The sequence below is a fragment of the Rhamphochromis sp. 'chilingali' genome (genome assembly GCF_963969265.1).
Source record: "Rhamphochromis sp. 'chilingali' genome assembly, chromosome: 14".
In the NCBI taxonomy this organism is placed as follows: domain Eukaryota; kingdom Metazoa; phylum Chordata; class Actinopteri; order Cichliformes; family Cichlidae; genus Rhamphochromis; species Rhamphochromis sp. 'chilingali'.
In genome coordinates this window covers 37,313,434-37,335,826 of record NC_137941.1, presented here as the reverse complement: position 1 = coordinate 37,335,826, position 22,393 = coordinate 37,313,434, and the positions used below count along the sequence as shown (strand labels likewise).

Here is a 22,393-nt window from a genome sequence, read left to right as displayed (position 1 = left end):
TCTGCTGATGTGACGCTGATGGCTGCAGAGGACGGTTGGACCATGTGCCTGCAGCCTGTTGTAGCAGCTCTTCTATTTGTTTTTATTTTTTCTAGAAATCATTTTGTAAATCACTTTTCTTAACAGCTGTGTGAAGTGAACCATTCAAACCAGTCAGCACATGCATGTGTCCGTGATTCAAAGGGCTCACGTGCTTTCAGGCCAGTTACCTTTGGTCTGCTAACAGCTCAGTCCAGCTGGAGCGCAGCACAGTGATGATCCAGTCAGCCTGCAGACACAGACAGAAAAGGCATCAAGTACAAGAGCAGACTTCCCTCACATGGACAGAGACTCACATGTTGTTGAAAGCACGCTGGTCCTGTCACAGCTGGCTGTGGGTGTGTGGGACCTGCTTACAGCCTGAATGTGGTGCAGAGGAGAGCAGCGTCACTACAGAGAAGACCTTTGGCTTAGAGAGCCCGACCAGCTCCGCTACATGCGATAACACACACACACACACACACACAGTGGCTGTCTACACACCTGATATGTTGTCAGCAGGTGGCGCTAGTGTGTGCATCTACCGTGCTGAGTGTAGCCTGTGTGTGACCTAAAAATAACTGACAGGCCCCAACATTTGAAGACCCTGCTGCAGGCTCCGTCCACGCTCCGGCCTCCATCTTCACCCTGTGAGCCTCTGTGTGTACCTGCTGAACCAGCCACAGCATCACTGGGCTCCTCCGACCCAGTCGTGCTGTGATCGGGCCTCACACACAAACACAACGTGTGAAACCACGTGTGTGTTCTCAGATTCACACTGCTCACCTGTCACATGGATGTGTGTGTGTGTGTGTGTGTGTGTGTGTGTGTGTGTGTGTGTGTGTGTGTGTGTGTGTGTGTGTGTGTGTGTGTGTGTGTGTGTGTGTGTGTGTCTCCACAAACTGAGTGGACAAATGTATAAAAACGTCAACACTTCACCGAACAAACCAACGCTGCGGTCGTACTTGTATAAGATCATTAGCAGCTCTCATGTGATCAGTAGCTGAAAGCTGAAGCAACAAGGAGGCTGTTGTTGGAGCGAACAAAGAGCAACACAGTGCTCACGGGCACATCAGCGGCATTCAACCCAGCAACTGTTCCCTGGGAAGCTTACATGTGGAGCGTGTCTTATTTTAGTGCTGTTGGCACAGTTACTAACAAAACAGCTCATGAACATGAATAAACAGGAAGTGTAAAACCAGCCGTCTATAGTTTAGTGTTTGTCACATGTGGAACGTTCCAGCTTGTTCATTAACCTCATTAATCTCAGGCTCACACAATCATGTCAGCTGTTACATTTGGTTACGACAAATAAGCAAAAAATCCATAAAACTGAGCAGATGCTGAGCTAAACCTGCTGCTCACCCCAGATGGGTTGCTGGTGACCAGGTAAATGTAAAGAGGTTAATCCCCTCCCACTGCCGTAGGGTAAGTTAACTCTGATGTCCACGTCCTCATCGATGATGACATGTAATGCTAACTGTACGCTATGAATGAGGAGGAGCCCTTTACTAACGCTCAACAATGTTTCCCCATCAGCAGTGTTACATGACTCCACCAGTCACATCGACCTAGAGACCAGTTAGCCAGCAAATAGTTACCACTGGTCACTAGTAAACATGTGTGTTGCCTGACCAGTTGTCAAGTATTGACTGTGGCAAGCTGCTCGCAGTTTCTACACTCAACAAAAATATAAACGCAACACCTTTGTTACTGCTCCCATTCCCCATGGGATGGACGTAGAGACCTAAAATTCATTCCAGATACACAATATAACCATCCCTCCCAAACAGTGGTCACAAATCAGTCCAAATGTGTGGTAGTGGGCACATCTGCCATATTGAGATAATCCATCCCACCTCACAGGTGTGCCACATCAGGATGCTGATCTGACATCATGAGTAGTGCACAGGTGTACCTCAGACTGCCCACAACAAAAGGCCACCCTGGAATGTGCAGTTTTTTGCGCTATTGGGGGTCTGGGGACCCAGAACCGGTCAGTATCTGGTGTGACCACCATTTGCCTCATGCAGTGCAACACATCGTCGCATGGAGTCTATCAGATTGTCAATTGTGGCCTGTGGAATGTTGGTCCACTCCACTTCAATGGCTGTGCGAGGTTGTTGGATATTCGTGGGAACTGGTACACGCTGTCGTATACGCCGGTCAAGCACATCCCGAACATGCTCAATGGGTGACATGTCCGGTGAGTATGCTGGCCATGCAAGAACTGGGACATTCTCAGCTGCCATCTGCCCTGAACAATGTGAACCATGATTCATCCGTGAAGCGCACACCTCTCCAACGTGCCAGACGCCATCGAATGTGAGCATTTGCCCACACAAGTCTGTTACGGCGACGAGCTGGAGTCAGGTCAAGACCCCGATGAGGACGACGGGCATGCAGTTGAGCGTCCCTGAGACGGTTTCTGACAGTTTGTGCAGAAATTGTTTGGTTGTGCAACCCAATTGTTCCAGCAGCTGTCTGGGTGGCTGGTCTCAGATGATCTTGGAGGTGAACCTGCTGGATGTGGAGGTCCTGGGCTGGTGTGGTTACACGAGGTCTGCGGTTGTGAGGCCGGTTGGATGTGCTGCCATATTCTCTGAAACGCCTGTGGAGACGGCTTATGGTTGAGAAATGAACATTCAATGCACGGGCGACAGATCTGGTTGACATTCCTGCTGTCAGCATGCCAGTTGCACGCTCCCTCATTGCTTGTGGCATCTGTGGCATTTTGCTGTGAGACAAAACTGCACATTCCAGGGTGGCCTTTTGTTGTGGGCAGTCTTAGGTACACCTGTGCACTACTCATGATGTCAGATCAGCATCCTGATGTGGCACACCTGTAAGGTGGGATGGATTATCTCAATATGGCAGATGTGCCCACTACCACACATTTGGACTGATTTGTGACCACTGTTTGGGAGGGATGGTTATATTGTGTATCTGGAATGAATTTTAGGTCTCTACGTCCATCCCATGGGGAATGGGAGCAGTAACAAAGGTGTTGCGTTTATATTTTTGTTGAGTGTAGGTGAAACTGACTGAAAAGAGGTCTGGTGGTGGCTGTAGCTCAGGTGGCAGAGCAGGTCAGCCACTAATCAGAAGGTCGGTGGTTCAATCCCAGGCTGCCTCCTGGCTGCATGCAAGGGCAAGATACTAACCCCGTGTTTACCTACTGGTGGTGGTCAGAGGGCCCGGTGGCGCCAGTGTCCGGCAGCCTCGCCTCTGTCAGTGCGCCCCAGGGCAGCTGTGGCTACAACGTAGCTGCCATCACCAGTGTGTGAATGTGTGTGTGAATGGGTGGATGACTGGATATGTAAAGTGCTTTGGGGTCCTTAGGGACTGAGTAAAGCGCTATACAAATGCAGGCCATTTATCAAAATACACCTCACAGCTGCTCCGGTCACCAGCAGATTCTGGTCGTCTACTTTACTTATCGAGCGCTCGCAGACGAGTCGGCAACTTCCATCTCATCTACAGGTCAGTAACCTCCCAGCAATGAAACAATCAGAGGGTTGTTTTTGGAGCACAACAGTCACAGCGAGTCGCTCGGAAGTCGAGACAACTTTTATCCTAGATTTAAACACTTCTCTCCGGATGAGAAGGATGTTTTGATGAAAAGCATGTCTATAATATCCTACAGCAAGCACCGAGTGTTGGGCAGTGCTCTCTGCCACCATCCTCAAAACACCAGCTGAGGTCATATCGTTTGGAAAAAGGTGTTCAAACTTCAGCGTGTAGTCAAGCTGTTCTGAACACAAAGACACTTTTAGTCTGTGTGCTGAGAAGAATGGGAGCATGTGAGAGACTGACAGAGGGGAGTAACTCGGTCAGTCTCACAACATGGGGATATAACAAAGGCTGAGGCCAAAGCATCCCCCTGTACTGTTAATCTGCCAGCATAAGAGTCACTCAACAGTGAGTGAACCAGCATTCAGTCATTCAGCCATCTAACAGGAAGTGTTACCCAGTTTTTTAAAGCTATATGACATTGTAGATAATCCACTGTGTAAACCCATGGGAGTGATGCACAGTACACTGGTGTGGGACTGTTTAAAGGGTTCAACAAATCAAACAGTTCAGTCTGGATGACCTTTGGCTTTCGTGTGCTCTTCCTTAAAGTGGTAACCTCAGCTGCACACCCATGTTTGTGCCGTATCACTTGGCATTCATATCTTTCAGGAATTAAAAACTGATGTGTCGTTTAAAACAGTTCCCCATCCTGCTGTGTTGCAATTGGAAAGCATTAGAAAGCATTAGCCAATAACAGTGTTTCCAAACAGCTCATTTAAAGTCTGGAACATGGACGTCTCTAAAGACTCCTTCTTTGTGATGCTCTGCCGTTGCTCCAGCTGACTTCAATAGTTTGTGGGTTTTTCCACTCATCATTCTGTTTACTCATTTATTTATTCTTTGGCTTGAATAGTTTTCATACATGTCATATTTCCATTGCATCGCCAAACATCAGTCCATTCCCACCAACAGCCGTGCATCGTCTCCACCATGTTTGGCAGATGAACAGATCCTGAGACCTTTTTTGGTGTTTTTCCAAATTCATCCACAGATTCTCTTCCACAGATGTAAAGTATATGTTGGCGTTCCTGCCCTCACTGTGATTCGTCTGTTACGTCCCGTTTCTCATGACGACCTCCCTGACGTACGTGGACCTCACGCTGACACTTAAAGACGGAACCACCTGAAAATCAGTCGTATAAATATCTTGTTCTACTCCCACCAGCACAAAGCAGAACATGTACCTGACAGTTTTCTGTTGGGGACTTCAAAACACTGACAGGTGCAGAGGCAAAGGTTAAACAACACTGTGTTACCAACCTATGGCCGTGAAGGGATCGCTAATATGCTTGTAATATTAAAGCTCTGCCTGTCCTGATTGGTTACTCCCGGCTGCCAAACGGGCCCCATTAAAAAGTCTTATGAAACATGGGCAGAGGCTTTATGCTCTCTGGAAACAATGGCGTTACTACTTCAGTCATAATAGGACTTTATTATAAACCTTATTACTTTAAGAGGACTTAATAGTTTGATGTTATGAATGCAGAGCAGAGAGGAACTGAAACACTCCTAATGCAGGACTTCTTCCTCCAGTCTTCCTCAAACATCCTCAGGACTGAGGCTCCGCCCACTGGATTCTGATGATGCAGCATGTTTGTACGTGACCCATTAGTGAGTCACATTCAAAACAACAACGCTGTTATTAGAGATGTGCTGCAGGTTCAGGAGTGTTGTAGTAGCTGGGGTGACCGTCTCATGGTTAGGATACATCAGTAAAGCTGATCGGACTTTGTTGAAGGATGTCAAACACACACTGAGCTACAAATACAAGCATAACACACAGAATCACAGCAGACAGACTTGAAATGCCAGAGGTCGGCTCAGACCCAGCAGCTGCCAGGCTGCTAATGCTCTCAGAGACTGTTTGAATACTAAACTGATTACATTAATCTTGGAGCGTACGTTGACACTGTGCTGAATGTAGAAATCTCTCTGCTGTTCACGTTTAAATGTGTGTGAAGGAGAAAAACGTTTAAAGTCATTTATAAGGAAAGCTGCCACTGTCAGGGCGACAGCCACTAGCTGAAGGATTTCTTTGTACATGTGTACAACATGTGTAAGCAGCTCTCTGACGTCCTGCGTCTGCCTCCTCTCACTGTTACTGCTTTTTGATATTGATGTTTGACAATCACGTCATAATTCAAAAACATCATCAAGCCAGCTGTTCGTCCAAGCAGTCGGAGCAGTTCTGAGACATTGTGACAAAGGGACAGACGCACAACACAAAAATGTGAAACCAGAGGAAAAAGCGAGCTGGCTCTTCTAGCAGCTACACAAATGTTCACTCCACATCTAATCAGTTCATGCAGTGAAATGCATGACTTTGACAAGTATTCCAAGAAAATAAGAGCAAAGCTAATAAACACATTGTGCAGGTCGACAGCTCATTTCCAGACCATCGTGTGCCGTTCCTCAGAAAATCCCTGACACACAGACTCTAACGCTATTTGGAAAGAGTGCAAGTTTGAACTAGTCCAGCTGTGGAGGTTAGACTTCATTAGGCTTAGGCCTTTATGAATCACAGGGACCTGCAAGGACCTAAGATGTGTCATTAGACAGCGGCTCTATGTCAATGCTGGCATGCCCTCCACAAAGACACCGCACTACACACTTCAAAGAAGCCAAACACAATGACAGCTGACGTGTGGCGCGTGCAGCTGTTGGTGTCCAACCAAGAATAATCCCTGCTTTGGGTTTAGGGACTCGGGGGTGTCAGCAAGCATCCTCGTAGCTATAAAAACACCAGTGTGCGTGTGACGTGTTTGAAAGTGAGAAGCTGGGCTGGTAGAAACCCCCAACGCACCTATTTAGAGCAGCGCAGACGAGCACACATGCCCCATCGGCTGCGTGCCATTTTTTTCCTTAAATCGTTATTCAGATGGGTACGCGCTGCTAGAGGGCACATCCAATCAGACAGAAGGAAACTGGAAACATTCAAAGTTTTTTTAAACATCACATAAACATGGATGAAAAATCATTTTGCCGCTGGATTAAAATGACACACATGGATTTACTTTTCTGATTTTCTAACTGCTGTTGCAAAATATCAAGATTCCTGGAAGTAAGCCGACACCTGCACTGCAGGAAACCCTGTTCTTGTGTCAGGGTATTATTTCCTCTACATCCAATATGGCTGCTGACACAGCAAACAGTATTTCCTCAGTGCCACAGTGTCATTTCTCCACTGGTGACCATCGGCACAAGCGCAGCACCTGTTGCTGTTTTAGCTAGCTGTCATATCAAGTCTGAAATATTCCAGCGGGCACTTTCTTAACTAGAATCTGTGTCGGCACAGTTTGAATGAGGACAGAAAAGTTTGTCCCAAGTCACAGTTTTCACTCACGCATGCGGTAACCCCCCTGCATGGAGGACAGAGCCACCTCAGTGTACATCCAGGCACTGCAATCTGAAGGCCGGCTGCTGACTGTGACAGCCTGCTGATGCCGAGCTGAACGGTTTTAGATTTACCAACGTAGCACTGTTCAAGAAGTCCTACAGTGATGCTGCAGTGGTCACACTGCAGCTGTCAGGGAGATTCACAGCACTCGCTATGCTGCAAACACAGAGTCAACACCTCAGGCACTTAATGCAATGTCACTGAGCTGCTGGGTTAAACTGCTGCTGGGAGGAAGAAGAGCAAAGAAGGAGGTCAGCAAGCCTGCCTGGGCAGACTACTCCACAACAGGAAGAAAGGATTTGGACTGCTCATGTTTGACCTCAGAATTAGATTGATTTTATTTTTTTGCAGTCAGAGATCGACTGAAAGCAGCTGCAGCGACTAACTAGTTGCCAAGACACTGAGGCTACGTCCACACTGTTTTCTCTCCGTTTTGGCCTCCCATCCACACTGAGACACCGTTTTCCTCAAGGAAAAACGCAGTGTTTTGAAAACGCTCTCGAAAACGCACACATTTCAGAACGGAGCTGCTGTCGCAGTGTGGAGACTCGAAAACGCAGACTTTCTAAAACGATGACGCATTTTAGTCATGTGATGCAGTCATGTGACCAATTAAACAAAGATAGCGAAGGGCGTTATACAGCGGTTGTTTTGATTGCTCTCAATTTTGACCCTAAAAAGGATTAATATCACTTTGTAAATGACCAGATAGCTTTTCTTCAAATTCTTTAATTCTCACTCACTTTTGCGCAGGACTGGAACGTAAACGTTTCCGGCCGTTGCAATGTGGAAGCACAACGACTGAAAACGCTAGTGTGGACGCGGAGCGTTCTCAGACAAAAACGCTGTTTTCAAATCTATCCGGGCTAGTGTGGACGTAGCTAGAGCAGGGCAATATGACCAAAAATATTCATCACAATATACGTTTGAAAATTTGCGATAACGATATAACTGACGATATAATTGACACGAGACAAAATACTTTACAACTCCACAACTTTATTAGTGCAAAAAAACAAACAAACATCAGTGTATTTTCACTTAAACAAGCAGCTGTTTTTATCTGCATTAAAGTTATAAAAACGTAACAGTGCAAACTCCTCGCTGACAGTTTAACCAAAAGGCGTTTCCAGTGGAAACTGGCCGACACATCCTCAGCATAACCATGTATAACATCCACAAAACTTACAAAGAGGTTATACACACACAATACGGTAATATTATGTTGAAGCACAGCACGTATCACTCCGCGAGGCTCCGCCTACGATAGCCGTAATGCTCCAACAATCCATCAAGCGGTGCGGCTTCGTAGCTCAGCAAAGTCGTACTGAAACATCTGACAGATTTTCGAGCGCCGTGCACATAAAATCGTTTGAGGTCAGTAAACACAACCAGAGTTCATACATAAGGCACACGGGATTATAAGGGGCTCTGTTGACTTTCAGAAAAATCAAAGGATTGATTTTAAGTGCGCCGTATTTTCCAAACAACACGGTAATAACGACGACAAAGCTAATAATGTCAGTCAGCCAGGACAGCGGTCCCTCATTTATCGCTAGAGTTACCGTCTAAAAATAATCCAGATTGATGAAATCCACATCTTTTTTCAATTATTATATAGATGTTTACAGGCTGTAAAACTCCTCACTACACACTTTATGCACTTTTCTCAGACAGGCATGAACATTTTCACACGTTTCTCTCTTGTTTAAACTCTCAAAGTTCAAACCTTTGTAGAAAAATAAGCCCAGTGTTATAGAATGAAACCAAAGGCACCCGCAGGTGACGACGTTTCGTCGACATTGTTGTGTTTGTTGGGGAGAAAACTTCAGAGTCACGCTGCTGCTGATCAAAGATTGATGTAAATTTGACACACTGAACACATCCTGTACTGTACAGGAGACACAGCATGGAGGAGAGTGATTGACGAGGGTCTACAGCCAATCAGGACGCAAAACACAATGCACTGTTTAAAAAAAAACAAAAAATGCTCAAAGCGGCCGCATGCGCAAAAGAAGACGTCACACACAACGCGCTCTGTTTAGACCCAGACCAACAGCATGTTTGACTGATGGCCTTAATATAAAGACTTCGGACTTTACGTTTCCCAATTTTGCTTTAAGTTATAAAGTTATTGTGTTATTTACATTTGGCCTAATAATGATGCTTATTGCTGTTTTAGAGGAGCGCTGCTTCTAGTTCTGTCAGAATCTGCAGATTATACAGAACAAATAAAATGTTCATGTTTCTCCAGCGTTGTCTTCCCAGCAGTTTCACTGACATCTACACGGGATGGTCGGGAAGCGTTCGCGATGTCTTCTCAAACAGCAGTCGCTTTCTAAAACATCAGATATGTATCGGATTCAGCACCACATACAAAGGTGACCCAGATCGGATTAAAATGATCGGATTTGTGCCGTTCACACTGTCACACCATGATCGGATATGTTTCGCACAGGGTCAAAGAAGTTGGATTTGATGCGCTTTGCCTGCAGTGTGAACGATATTTTCACACTAGAGCGCGTCTGCTGTCACATTTTATTTGTAGTGTGAACGAGCAGACAAAAAAAATTTGTCGGATTTGATCAAAAAGTCTGAATTGAGCATCAAGACCTGCAGAGTGACGTAGCCTAACATCCATCAGTTAAATAAACAGCGTCTGAACCATGAATATGAAACTTTAACAAACAACCTGTCAGCTGCTTTTTTGGAAAACAGAAATGTTACTTCACAGAAGGAGGACGGCCTTCACACGCACACAGACACACACACACCCACACGCATGGACACCCACGCACACACACAAACACACAAACTCGTGTAAAACCTTCATTAACAACATCACAGAATAATGCTGGACTAAAGCACAGTGTAAAGTATCACACGGTCAGAGTGACGGTTCCACAGGTGAGGACACCCTGAGTGTCCACAGCTGTGCTGACAGCCAGGACTCCAAAAACAGATCATTTTAGCTCCTATTGCGTTACAGTGTTTAAAAACGTTGCTTCTACATGTACACTGTGACACCCAAGCTAAACGTACAATAAAACTTTCCACTTCGGTCCTCAGCTGAAATGATTCCTGCCAGAAACAACAACTAGGAACCAAGGACAACCTCCTCAACATGTGAGAAAAACAGGCAAAGGGTGAAGACACCATGACCACAGCAGAGTGGGTTCCCCCCCCCGATTACTTTCTGTCTCTTTTTGAGACTGTACAAAGAACACACACACACACACACACACACACACACACACACACACACACACACACACACACACACACACACAAGTACAAGACGGGGAAAGGCAAGCAATACTGACCAAGTGAAAAACGTGCTCAGGCACATACAAACACAGAAGTGAGGCTTCTACAGATTCCTGCAGCTAATCGTATAATTAACAAAGCAGACACCGAATCTGACTCAGCTGAATCTACCAGAGCGGTTCAGTTCCAACAAGTTCACCGACAGGCCCCAGGCCCCGCTTCACCGCACTATCCCAGTGACCCAGGACCATGCAAAAGTCTTGAGCCCCCATTTCTTTCTGTTTTGTTAGGAAAATGTGAGACTCATTGAAATGTAGAAATGTGATATTATAGAAGATAATCGGGCAAACGCAGAGATCATGAACACTTAAAGTGCTTCAGTTTAAAGCAGTGTATAGACTTTTCAGACATATTCATTAGAGGTGGGAATCACCATACATCCCATGATACGATATTATCACAATACTTAACGCACGATACGATATTATTGCAATTTTTAAAAATATTCTGCGATATTCAGATTCTGTACATAAAGGTAAACTTTATCAATATTCATTTTATCTAATATCAAAGTCTCACACTCAGTCTTTCTCTCATTTCAGTCAGTTTTATTGTTGACAAACTGAACGGTTTGTATTACAGTCTAGTCCAACTTAACTGAATGCAACCACCTGGTACAATTACAGCTATTCTGAACTATGCAATTTATGAAAACTATGCAGCCCCTTCAGCAACTGAAGAATTTGAAAGTAAATTAAAACAAAATATAATTTTACATTAAATAAAAAAGTTTTAAACTTAATTAAAATAAAACATGTCTTAAATTAAAATAAGTAAACTGTCATGTTTATTGCTGCCAAAAACAGTTAAACACATTTGGACAGTGAAGGAATGTCAGGATTCTTGCTCAGAAAAAGGATCAACATGCTCTGAAGTCAGAGCACAAAAACCTTTTTTGTAACAAAATATCGATTTCTGCTGTCTCTGCATCGATACATTATTAGCAAACAAAATATCACGATGCGACACAGTATCGATTTCTTCCCCCACCCCTAATATTCATACAGGATTAGGATGATCCTGCCCACTTCACCCACACCCACGGTAACCAGTCTAACCTGACTGATTTACAGATGTCTTTAAAGTACGGGAGGAAGCCAGAGCAGAGGTTTCCTTCATTTCTGCTTTTGTCTGCAAAAGAACTTGTAACAGGTCATCTGGACGCTTTAAACAGACCAGTGAGGGATAATAGCTGCACTGTCACTGGGGCATGATGACACCTAAATAAATGCATTAGGCCAGATGGCGGTCTTGCCTGTTTCCTCCAAACTTGTTGTTCACTAAATATGTGATCCAAATAATATGGAAACATTGATAACTGGGATTTTTTAACAAGTATAGAAATTATTTTTCCTATGACGCTTTTTTTCTTATTTTCGCTGTAAAAGTCCCGACTTGCTTGCTGTTTAGTCCGACTCCAGCCGAGATGAGTAAAAGAGAGAAAGTTAATGCTCGCCTGCAGTTTGTCTCTGCATTGCTCGGGGTCACCTGGACCCCCACCGAGGGCTGTTGACTTCCCGTCGCTCGCCGTAAGCGATGAGTCCCACACCCTTGTCTGCCAGCGCAGACCTGAGCTGAGAGCAATTATTAGAAATGACTATTAATAAGTGAACTGTTTTAAACCCTGTTAGGTGACGACCCTGACCCTGATATTAATGCGACGGTAGTCGAGCTCGAATCCCAGCCTGGTGGAGATCAGCTGATGGGTCTGATCCTGACCGCGGTCCTCGCCACAACAGCAACCCAAAGACCACACAGTCACCCCTGCTCCTTTCCCCTTCTTCCTGCCCCTAAGCTCACAGTGGTAACCACCAACATACCCGAGTCTGTGTAGCATTATATTACACTGTATTATAAAAAGGGAATTAGAATACTGGTGATACTTTCCACCCAACCTCTTAACCTGGAATCCAGCCTACAGCCTGACACGCAGTGGAAACACGATCGCACAAACCCTAGTGCTGCTTCCAACATCAGCTTTAACCTAACCTGTTAACCCTGATCTACCAGAACCAAAGGCCTTTTGATACTGACCCAGGTACTTGTGATTATGGAGAAGACCAGCACGCACTGACTAAACCATCATAGAGACAAGCTCAATGTTACCACTGGAGCTGATGGAAATATCATGGCCCAGCACAGCACCAGTGCTCTATGCTGAGCCGCTCTGCATCAGAAGAATAAAGATGTGCTTAACAGCAAAAGAGTGCATGAAGCTGTTTTTAACATAGTGAAGAAGTTCCTGCCTGAAGACACCTACAGAGCAGCTGCTGGAGGAGGTGAACACACTCCTCTTTCATTCTTTCCATCCACACATTTTTTCAAACCAAGCGGAGGATTTGAGCTTCCAACTCCACAGTGAAAAGGCCGCCAGACTTAACTCTTGGATTTAGTTTCTCAATATTCACTGCACAGAAAAAGTCCATAATTATCAAGTTGGCTAATGCCACGAGCAGCATAGGTCTGAGCGTCGCTCCACGTCCATCCAGACAGTGTTTGGATCCACACAGAGACAGGAGGACGGCTCACATACTTTCCATCTGTGGCGGAGAGCTGCTTGGATATAAAAAGGTAGCTGCGGTTTGGTTTGGACGTGGTGCGCCTATGAGACTGTGTGTTTTCACATGTGATAGAGTGAGCACAGAAAAACAGTGGCTGTTCCAGGAGGACTGCGAGCCATAACACACAAAAGCTTCACTGCTTCCTGTACGGAAAACAGGCAGCATGGACACAGTCTTCAAACACACACAGCTCTGTCAGCATTTACATCAAGACGACCAGCCAGCAAACCCCAAACACAAACCTATCTGTCCCTCTGCACTCTGTGCGAGCAGCTAACACACACAATCAACACAAGCTCTTCGAGTCAGACACACAAACACACACACGTGCATCGCTGCCACACACGTGCTCTCCAACGTCTTCTGCTTCAGACATGAACGGCTACGGGACACAAACACACTGCACCACTCGCTGCTGCGATTTGTTTGCCTGTGAGGAGGTAACCTCAGTCTTTCACACCATCATCATACGTGTGTGTGTGTGTGTGCGCGTGCGTGCGTGCGTGCGTGTGTGTGTGTGCGCGTGTGTGCGCGAGAATGACAGGGAGGCTGGTGGAAGAGCGGTAGCGAGCTTAAACACCGCTGGTATCTAAAAACATTGACCGCACACAAGACGAGGGCGGAGCCAGGGTGAAGTGGGCGGAGACGGCTGTTAGAAACAGTGAAAGGAAAGATTTACAAGATGGTAGTGAGACCAGCTATGATGTGTGGGAGGTCAAACCAAGACCCCTTTATGCAGCTGGATCCAGCAGGTGGTCCACTGGGTGTACTGGGGTATCCAGTGGGTCACGTAGCCCACTCCGCAGGACAGTTTGATGCGTTTCCCTCTGACAGCGGCTTCTGATCATTTTCAGTGAATAAGTGAAAACATGTTCACTGAGTTTCAAACTAAGAGCATCAGTGCTGCTCTCTCTTTGAGCCGAGCTCTAACTCTACGAACTATCTATGACGGCCCACAGCCCACTTTGATCTGGAGTGGACCAGTGAAACCCTCCTTTGTTATATTTAACTGTTTGTCTAAACTGTTTGTTCAAAAAACCTGCTGTGACACAGAAACAAATCTGTCAGCTCGACTCTGGAAGAAATAAACGTATAAAGTTACAGAAGAACTTGTGGTAGCTCAGCGCCCACACTGCCCATGTTTGTGTTGTTCTTTGAACTGTAGTCATAAAAGCATTTTTTCACAAAGGTACAGAGGTTTTATTAGAGACACAGCTAGGTGTTTCTTTGGTACTGAACAGCAGAAATGAGGCACACTGAGGGACAGAGCTGTGCAGGAAGTGCGACCGTGATGGAAGCAACAGCCGCACTGAGAGGGAATTCTGTTTTTCAAACATGAAGTTTTGCTCTCGTTTGCTTTTGGTTCAGCAGTGACGAAATCTGGATTTTCAGAATCTGTGGGCTTTCCACACTCGGTGGGCACGTCCTGCACGTGGGAGCCGCGCTTGGCGTCTCCATTTTTCGGCGGAATCTATTTAGCTGCTCTTTAATCGTTTGGCGTTTTAGCTTTTTGGTGGTCGTTGAAATGGCTTCAGCGGAGATTCTGACGTTTCCATGGATACACGTCTGTATTTAACAGATCCGGCGGTACATCGCGTCGAACTACATGTTCTCCCTCTCACCCGCCGCACCGGGGGCAGTGGGGTTCACACAATCGAAATGCATCATGGTAGATGTAGTTCAGGGTCAACACTTTCAAGCAGCGTACAGGAAACTGATTTGAAGAAGCTCTCGCGCGTCACAAAACGAGGCGGCGGCCACATTTGGTTTGTGTTTCAAAGGAGCACAAATTGTTTCTGATGTCTGATTATTATTATGTTTTGCAGTTTTTTTTTAATAATGGACATTAAATAATCACTTGTGTAAAATGTTGTTTACAATGTAACAATCATGCAAAATTAATTAATTACATGTAAAATACTTAATTGTACTTCCAAGTATTACTCCTGATTTTCAGTTCTGCCCAAATCAGAAATCAAATAAAACCCTGAGAAAAAGACTCCTCACATTCATAATAGACGTGTTTCACAGGTCAGTTAAAGTGTAGCCGCCGTGTCTGTAAAACCAAACAAACCTACTGTTACCTGATGCTCAGGTCTTTCAGCCTCCACAGTGCAGACCAACGGCATGGCCCATATTTAGAACGCAGTTAAAGGAAATTGTTTAAGAGAGAAGACAAATTTCAATCAGAATGACTTTCACTTTAAGCACCTGACATTCCTGACAGAGGAGCTGCTTGGTGATGATAGGGAGACGTTTATCTGACCATCACTCACTGCATCATTCACAAGTTACAACCTGCGATCCAGTCATTCGAGCGCATTAACCTCCAGAGTTTGTTGCTGTTCTCAGTAAATCCAAGTTTCCTTGTTCCCTGTACAGAGATCTGCAGATGTGGGGAAACAGGCGGCGACGTTAACAGCAAAGCAGAAAAAGACGCGTACAGGAAGCAGTGAACCTTTTCCAGTTTTCTCTGGAATCTTCTGTAATGGAATAGTCACTGTTTTGTAAATGCAGCATTCTGTCCTGTTTGAACGTGAGCTTATTAAAACCTAAATTAGTGAAACAAATCAGTTTAACATCCATGAAAACAGGATTTATTCAGTTTAAGTTAGAAGTTAGCAGGAAGTTAGCTCGCTAGATTCCACCTAAACATGATATAGCATGTTCTGAGGGAGAGATTAAAACTGATAAACAAATGTTGGAATTTTATATATTTTATAAATACATTCAATTTAATTTTCAATTCAGTTTTATTTATTCAGCGCCAAATCACAACAACAGTCGCCTCAAGGTGCTTTACATTGTAGAGTAGATACAGAGAAAAACCCAACAATCATATGACCCCCTATGAGCAGCACTTTGGGGACAGTGGGAAGGAAAAACTCCCTTTTAACAGGAAGAAACCTCCGGCAGAACCAGGCTCAGGGAGGGACAGGGCCATCTGCTGTGATTGGTTGGGGTGAGAGAAGGAAGACAGGATAAAGACATGCTTTGGAAGAGAGACAGAGATTAATAACAGATATGATTCAATGCAGAGAGGTGTAGAAACACCCAGTGCATCATGGGAATCCCCGGCAGCCTACGTCTATTGCAGCATAACTAAGGGAGGATTCAGGGTCACCTGGTCCAGCCCTAACTATATGCTTTAGCAAAAAGGAAAGTTTGAAGCCTGATCTTGAAAGTAGAGATAGTGTCTGTCTCCTGAATCCAAACTGGAAGCTGGTTCCACAGAAGAGGGGCCTGAAAACTGAAGGCTCTGCCTCCCATTCTACTTTTAAATACTCTAGGAACAACAAGTAGGCCTGCAGAGCGAGAGGGAAGTGCTCTAATAGGGTGATATGGTACTACAAGGTCATTAAGATAAGATGGGGCCTGATTATTTAAGACCTTGTATGTGAGGAGCAGGATTTTGAATTCAATTCTGGACTTAACAGGAAGCCAAAACAGGAGAAATCTGCTCTCTCTTTCTAGTCCCTGTCAGGACTCTTGCTGCAGCATTTTGGATCAGCTGAAGGCTTTTCAGGGAGTTTTTTGGACATCCTGATAATAATGAATTACAGTCGTCCAGCCTGGAAGTAATAAATGCATGAACTAGTTTTTCAGCGTCACTCTGAGACAGGATATTTCTAACTTTAGAGATGTTGCACAAATGGAAGAACGCAATCTTACATATTTGTTTAATATGTGCGTTGAAGGACATGTCCTGGTCAAAAATGACTCCAAGGTTCCTCACAGCGTTACTGGGGGCCAAGGTAATGCCATCCAGAGTAAGAATCTGGTTAGATACCATATTTCTAGGCTTTTCAGGGCCGAGTACAATAACCTCAGTTTGATCTGAATTAAGAAGCAGAAAGTTAGCGGCCATCCAGGTCTTTATGTCTTTAAGACATTCCTGCAGTTTAACTCATTGGTGTGTGTTATCTGGCTTGAGCCAAATTCCACTGAATTTGGAAATTTGGAAAAATAAAGCACGTACTGAGTCACTGCAGAGATTTCTGTGCTGGAAATGACTTTACAGGGAATTATTACGATGCAGGCACATGCACATGTTTACGTGCATTTAGTTAAAACTTGTTTTATTTGCCTGCAGAAAGCACCGACTGGATTCTGAGTCCAGTCATTTCTCAGGGTTTAACGCTGATCCTGTTTTTACTGCGTGTCAGACTCCGCCTCCTTGTGAGGGCCATGAGCATTTTCTTGAATTTGAATCTGACGTAAAGCATTTGAATGCTTCTTGCACTGTTCCCCAGGCGAGCTTTAAAAAGAAGGAAACAATGTCAGGCTCCACTCAGTGCAATCAGAACGATAGTCCTGATCCCCAGCTGCACAGCCGGCCCCTGGATCTCCGCGAGGGTCGAGGGACATAGACGCACAAAGACGAGACGGAAACAGAAAGAGAGAGAGTGGCTTGGCAGAGTCGTGCAGCTCAGGGGATAAACATGGAAGGAAAAAAAGGAGAGAAGAAGAAATCACATTCAATTTTCCAAGAATGAGGGCTGTGCAGTAATACAGCAACAGCAGCCTGCATCTGTCTCCACATCTGTGTGGGATTAAAGAGACGCAGCGGTGCTGAACTTCAGCGTTTGCTGCAGATGACTACACACATCTGCAAACGTCACACACATCCATACCAACACTTCGCTGTCCACGTGTCTCACATTATAGGACAGTACAGGACATGCTGCTGTGCTGCATTGCTGTGGGGCAACCATAGTTCAGGGGGTTGGGAAGCTCAACCGGAAGGTCGCCGGTTCGATCCCCCAGCTCTCTCTGTCCTGGTCGTTGTGTCCTTGGGCAAGACACTTTACCCTACAGCCTATTTGTGTTGGCCAGAGGGGCCGATGGCGCGATATGGCAGCTTCTGTCAGTCTGCCCCAGGGCAGCTGTGGCTACACCTGTAGCTGCCTCCACCAGTGTGTGAATGTGAGAGTGAATGTATAGTGGCATTGTAAAGCGCTTTGGGTGCCTTGAAAAGCGCTATATAAATCCAATCCATTATTATTATTTAGAAGCCACAGCTTTATAATAAATAAGCACCGAGCTGTCAGATGCAGGGGTTGGAACCATTTAAACTCCAGAATATAAAAAAGAAAGCATTTTTGTTCTTGATGCTCGAGTTGGATTTGTTGACATCTGTGGCTGACGGCAGCATCACGGTGGATAAAGACCAGTGGAGACGGGCTGTCGTTGTCACAGAAGTACTGAAACCTTTTGGAAACTCAGCTGCTGCAGCTTCACTTTCTTGCTAAGATACCTCAGACAGCTAACCATTGCTTTCCACAGCAACATGTCCTGAGCTTCCTGTGTCAGGTGTTTCATACCATTTTAATGCTCAGTTATATGTGGACGTCTTTGGGTTTTACAAAAACACATTTCTAGTTGTCACATTAGAGATTGATGCAGTATTAATGTTTGAACCTTATTTGTCTTAGTTCTACTTTGATTTGTGTGAGTCTGTTTCTTCTCCAGGAGTCGTGTTGTTCAGCCACTGAAACTATGACAGGAATGTGTCTCAGACTAGGGCTGGGCAATATGACCCAAAATTCATATCTCGATATTTTTTTTAAAGCCATAAGTTAAGAACAAAAAGAGAGTTCTTAGTCACACTGTGTCCCAGATGTCACACGGGCACTTTTATTTACATACAGCGTAGATGTACATGAAGAAATTACTCAAAAATAAATTATCAGCATTTATTAAATAATCATGCTCCATAAACAAAAGAAAACAATGTTGTTTTTGTGCATAACAAAAAGCTCACAATTGTGCAGTCAAAATGTAAACTAATAGACGCTGAGCATAATAACAAAGAGACAGATTTCACAGCTGCACCACGTCTCTGAACAGGTGCCATCCTTATACACACACAGTACGGTAATATTACGTTGAAGCACAGAACGTATCACTCCGCGAGGCTCCTCCTCGGTAGCCGTAATCCTCCGACAATCCATCAAGTGGTGCAGCTCCGTAGCTTAGCAAAGTCATATTAAAACATTTTTTGACAGATTGCTGAGCGCCGTGTCCCACATAAAATCGGTTCGCGGTCAGTAAGCATAACCAGAATTCATACATAAGGCGCACTGTCGAGTTTTGAGAAAATGAAAGGATTTTAGGCCGTGCAGCCCCTTCGGGCTGCATGTCGTTAGCGCGGTTAGCTCGTTAGCGCGGTTAGCTCGCTAACACGTTGACGCCGTCCAGCCCCACGCACGGGGCGATCCGAGGTAACTCGCTAACGGAGATTTTCCGCTTTCATCTTGTCGCTGCCTGCAGGTGAAGCTATGGGGGAGGGGGAGTTGTGTTCAGTGAAGGAGAGGCGAGGCCGAGTAACGTTGCGTAGAGACAAGAGTGGACGAAAGAGAGGCAAACCTGCGGCTAATTATAACGTAACATAGACTATATCGATATAAACGATATTGTCACATCTTATATCTCATATGAAAATATATCGATATTTTTAAAAAACTCAATATATCGCCCAGCCCTATCTCAGACCAACAGCAGCCTTCTCTATGGCATCCCTGACCTCTGAACCTTGAGTGGCGTGTACGTGTTTCCCTTACGCACAATCCAATAAAAACCACTGAGATTTGCTAACAAGTACAGGAAGGATCATTGTACCAGTCTCTGATTTACCCGCTGGGTGTTTTCTTTACAAAGTTGTCCACTAAGGGGAGACACTGGAGACCAGAGTACTGCTACTCATCTGGATACTCCATTAATACTGTGTGTGTCTATGTGGGAGGCAGAGAAACACACACAAACAGACACACACACACAGGCTGAGTCATTGCATTCAGCTGCCAGCTGCCTGTTTCAACAACAAACAGTAAAAACCATTTACTTCTACCAGTGTGCGCACACACACACACACACACACACACACACACGTGCAGCTTCATCACTGCACTGCCTTCATAAATCCATATGTTCAGAGCTTAAACACTTCATGCATAACTCGGTCGTCCAACCCTCATCTTAAACCAGCCTCAAAGTTAACGAGCAGGAAAAACCCAGCTCTTATCAGGGGTTAACGTGGAAACCCCGTGTGTGGGTTTGAAACAATATCAACCAACATCAACAACACGCACAATCACCAGTGGGTGTGGGTGTAACATTGGGGCAGATACCATCAGTGGACTGATGTCTACTTTTAGACTTGCTGTTGACAACCAGTGGAAAACAAATAGCTGAGGAGGAAGCTGCTTCCACCAAGCTGTGACCAAGCAGACAGCATGTAGCCTCTCTGGGTGCTGACCATAATCCCGCTGTGTGATAATGTGTGGCTGCAGGCTTCACACTGACACAGCACCACGCACAGGTGGTGTGTAACAATACCCTGCAGCTCACTCTTTGGCCATTTATGACACGCTGTGTGCACACAAGGACATTTCCAATCAGACTTCAAACAGCTGAAATATGTGGGAAAGACGATGTCAGAGGTGCTTTAGCATGAAATCATGTCTTTGTTAAAGGTGAAACATCTGCACGTGCACCGCGACGTCTGAGGGGTGGTGTTAATGTCCACTTTAGTCCCGCTCTGAGGTTTCTAACCATGTGACCTTTGTTTTATGAACAATATCTTGGGAGTTTGAGCGACATTTTTTCCTTTTGTTACTGTCGTCAGAGCTCCGGTTGGGTTGATGACGGCCTCAGGAGTGACCCGCTGTAGTCTGGTGACAGCTTTAAGGTTAAAGAACTATTGAGCTGCTTAGGACTGCAGGTCCTAGAGCCTTCCTCGGCTGTCATAATGGCACATCAAAGGGCTAACATGATACACAATCATATTTGCTTTTTGTTATTTCTCCTCTTTAAAGCAAAGAACTTCATGGCTGAGATCCACATAGTGCTGGGCGATATGGAAAAAATATTTATCACGATATGAATTATTTTATATCACGATAACGATATATATCACGATACACCACCTCGCAGTCCGTAAACAGCAGAAGAGGGTGCAATCTTTGTTAATGAAACGGATGGTTACGCTCGTGTAGGGCTGCGTATCTCTGCTCGTCCACAGGTCAGCAGCCAAGGCTTAATGCACGACACTGCAAACATCCTGCTCTACTTTGGCCCGGCATGCATCGTATAAGCGAGGCAACTCGACTTTACTAACGACCGGGCATAACGTACCTCGGATCAAGGACTGGGCAGCACGGTGGCACGGTGGTTAGCACTGTTGCTGCACAGCAAGAAGGTCCTGAGTTCAATTCCACCATCACGTCTTTCTGTGTGGAGTTTGCATGTTCTCCCCGTGTTTGCGTGGGTTCTCTCCGGGTACTCCGGCTTCCTCCCACCGTCCAAAGACATGCAGCTTGTGGGGATAGGTTAATCGGATAATCCAAATTGTCACTAGGTGTGAATGTGTGAATGAATGTGAGTGCGAATGGTTGTCTGTCCCTGTGTGTTGGCCCTGCGACAGACTGGCGAACTGTCCAGGGTGTACCCTGCCTCTCGCCCTATGACAGCTGGAATAGGCTCCAGTGCCCCCCGTGACCCTGAAAAGGATAAGCGGAAGCGAATGGATGGATGGATGGATGTTAGAAATGATAGAAGACAAATGTCCACACGATATATATCGTCATATCGCCCAGCACTAATCCCACGTTTCCAAACGGTTCAACTTCACCACTTACAGCTGACTATGGGATATCTCGATACATTCACAGCAGCTCGTGAAGGCAGACAGCGTGGCTGGCTGTTTGATTTTCTACACCAGTGGCAGTGGGACTGAAAACAGCTGAATTCAAAGATTCAGAGGTTTGGTCCAGTGCTTTTTGTCCCTGCAGTGTGTGAATCAAACTGGAGTTCTTACTCCCTTAGTCCAAGGTAAACTGTCTAAACACAAACAGTTCAATGTGCTGGAAAAGTGTCCCTGCTGATGTGCTGTGCTGCTCCGTCACACCCTCTGTCTGTCTCACCCCTGGGATGAGATGGAATTTCCTGAGAGAAGGAGGGATGACTTTTCCATACACTTGGCTAGAGGAGGACAGACATGCAAAAGAAAAACCCCAAAAACATCAGATGGTGACCTAGTTTGACCTCTCTTAGCCTCCAGTGGCAATATACTGACAAACTGCAGTAGAGCAGCTGATACAGATGCCAGAGGAAGCACACGAGGCCAAACGTCGACTCTGTGCTCGTAGGCCTCTGCGCTGCTCGGAAACGCAGATGGGCTAATTCCCATAACAGAGGTCTAAGTGCTGCTGAGCAACCAAGCAGAGCCTCGCACAGTCACTGAGAGCTCTCATCAAAATAATGATTCCAATCAAATGCATGTCCAACTGGAACAAAATGAGAACGCACAGTGGAAGCAGCAACAGACGACCGGAGAGAGCTAAAAGAAACAAACTCATCGTCTGCGTTATTAATCGAACAGCAACCTGCTCCTTCCATTGTGTCAATACATTAGAGCAGATCCTTCTTTTATTTTGAAGGTGCGAGGGCAAAGGCCTCAAGGCAGCAGAAATAACAGGTTAACTCGATGTGTCCTCGCTCCATGCTGCAAACA

The 22,393-nt window shown here is 45.4% G+C and overlaps 1 protein-coding gene across 3 annotated transcripts in view; it reads right to left on the bottom strand.

Annotated features, from left to right (window-relative positions):
- LOC308409651 (ras-associated and pleckstrin homology domains-containing protein 1-like) overlaps window positions 1-22,393 on the bottom strand; it is a 78,357-nt gene that overhangs the window by 42,659 nt on the left and 13,305 nt on the right. For 2 of the 3 annotated variants that reach the window (XM_080902555.1, XM_080902557.1), the window contains exon 2: window positions 210-268. The exons of the other annotated variant lie outside the window; for it this stretch is intronic. The gene's annotated coding sequence lies outside the window, so the exon portion shown is untranslated. The remainder of the gene's footprint in view (window positions 1-209; window positions 269-22,393) is intronic. 3 annotated transcript variants of the gene reach the window in all.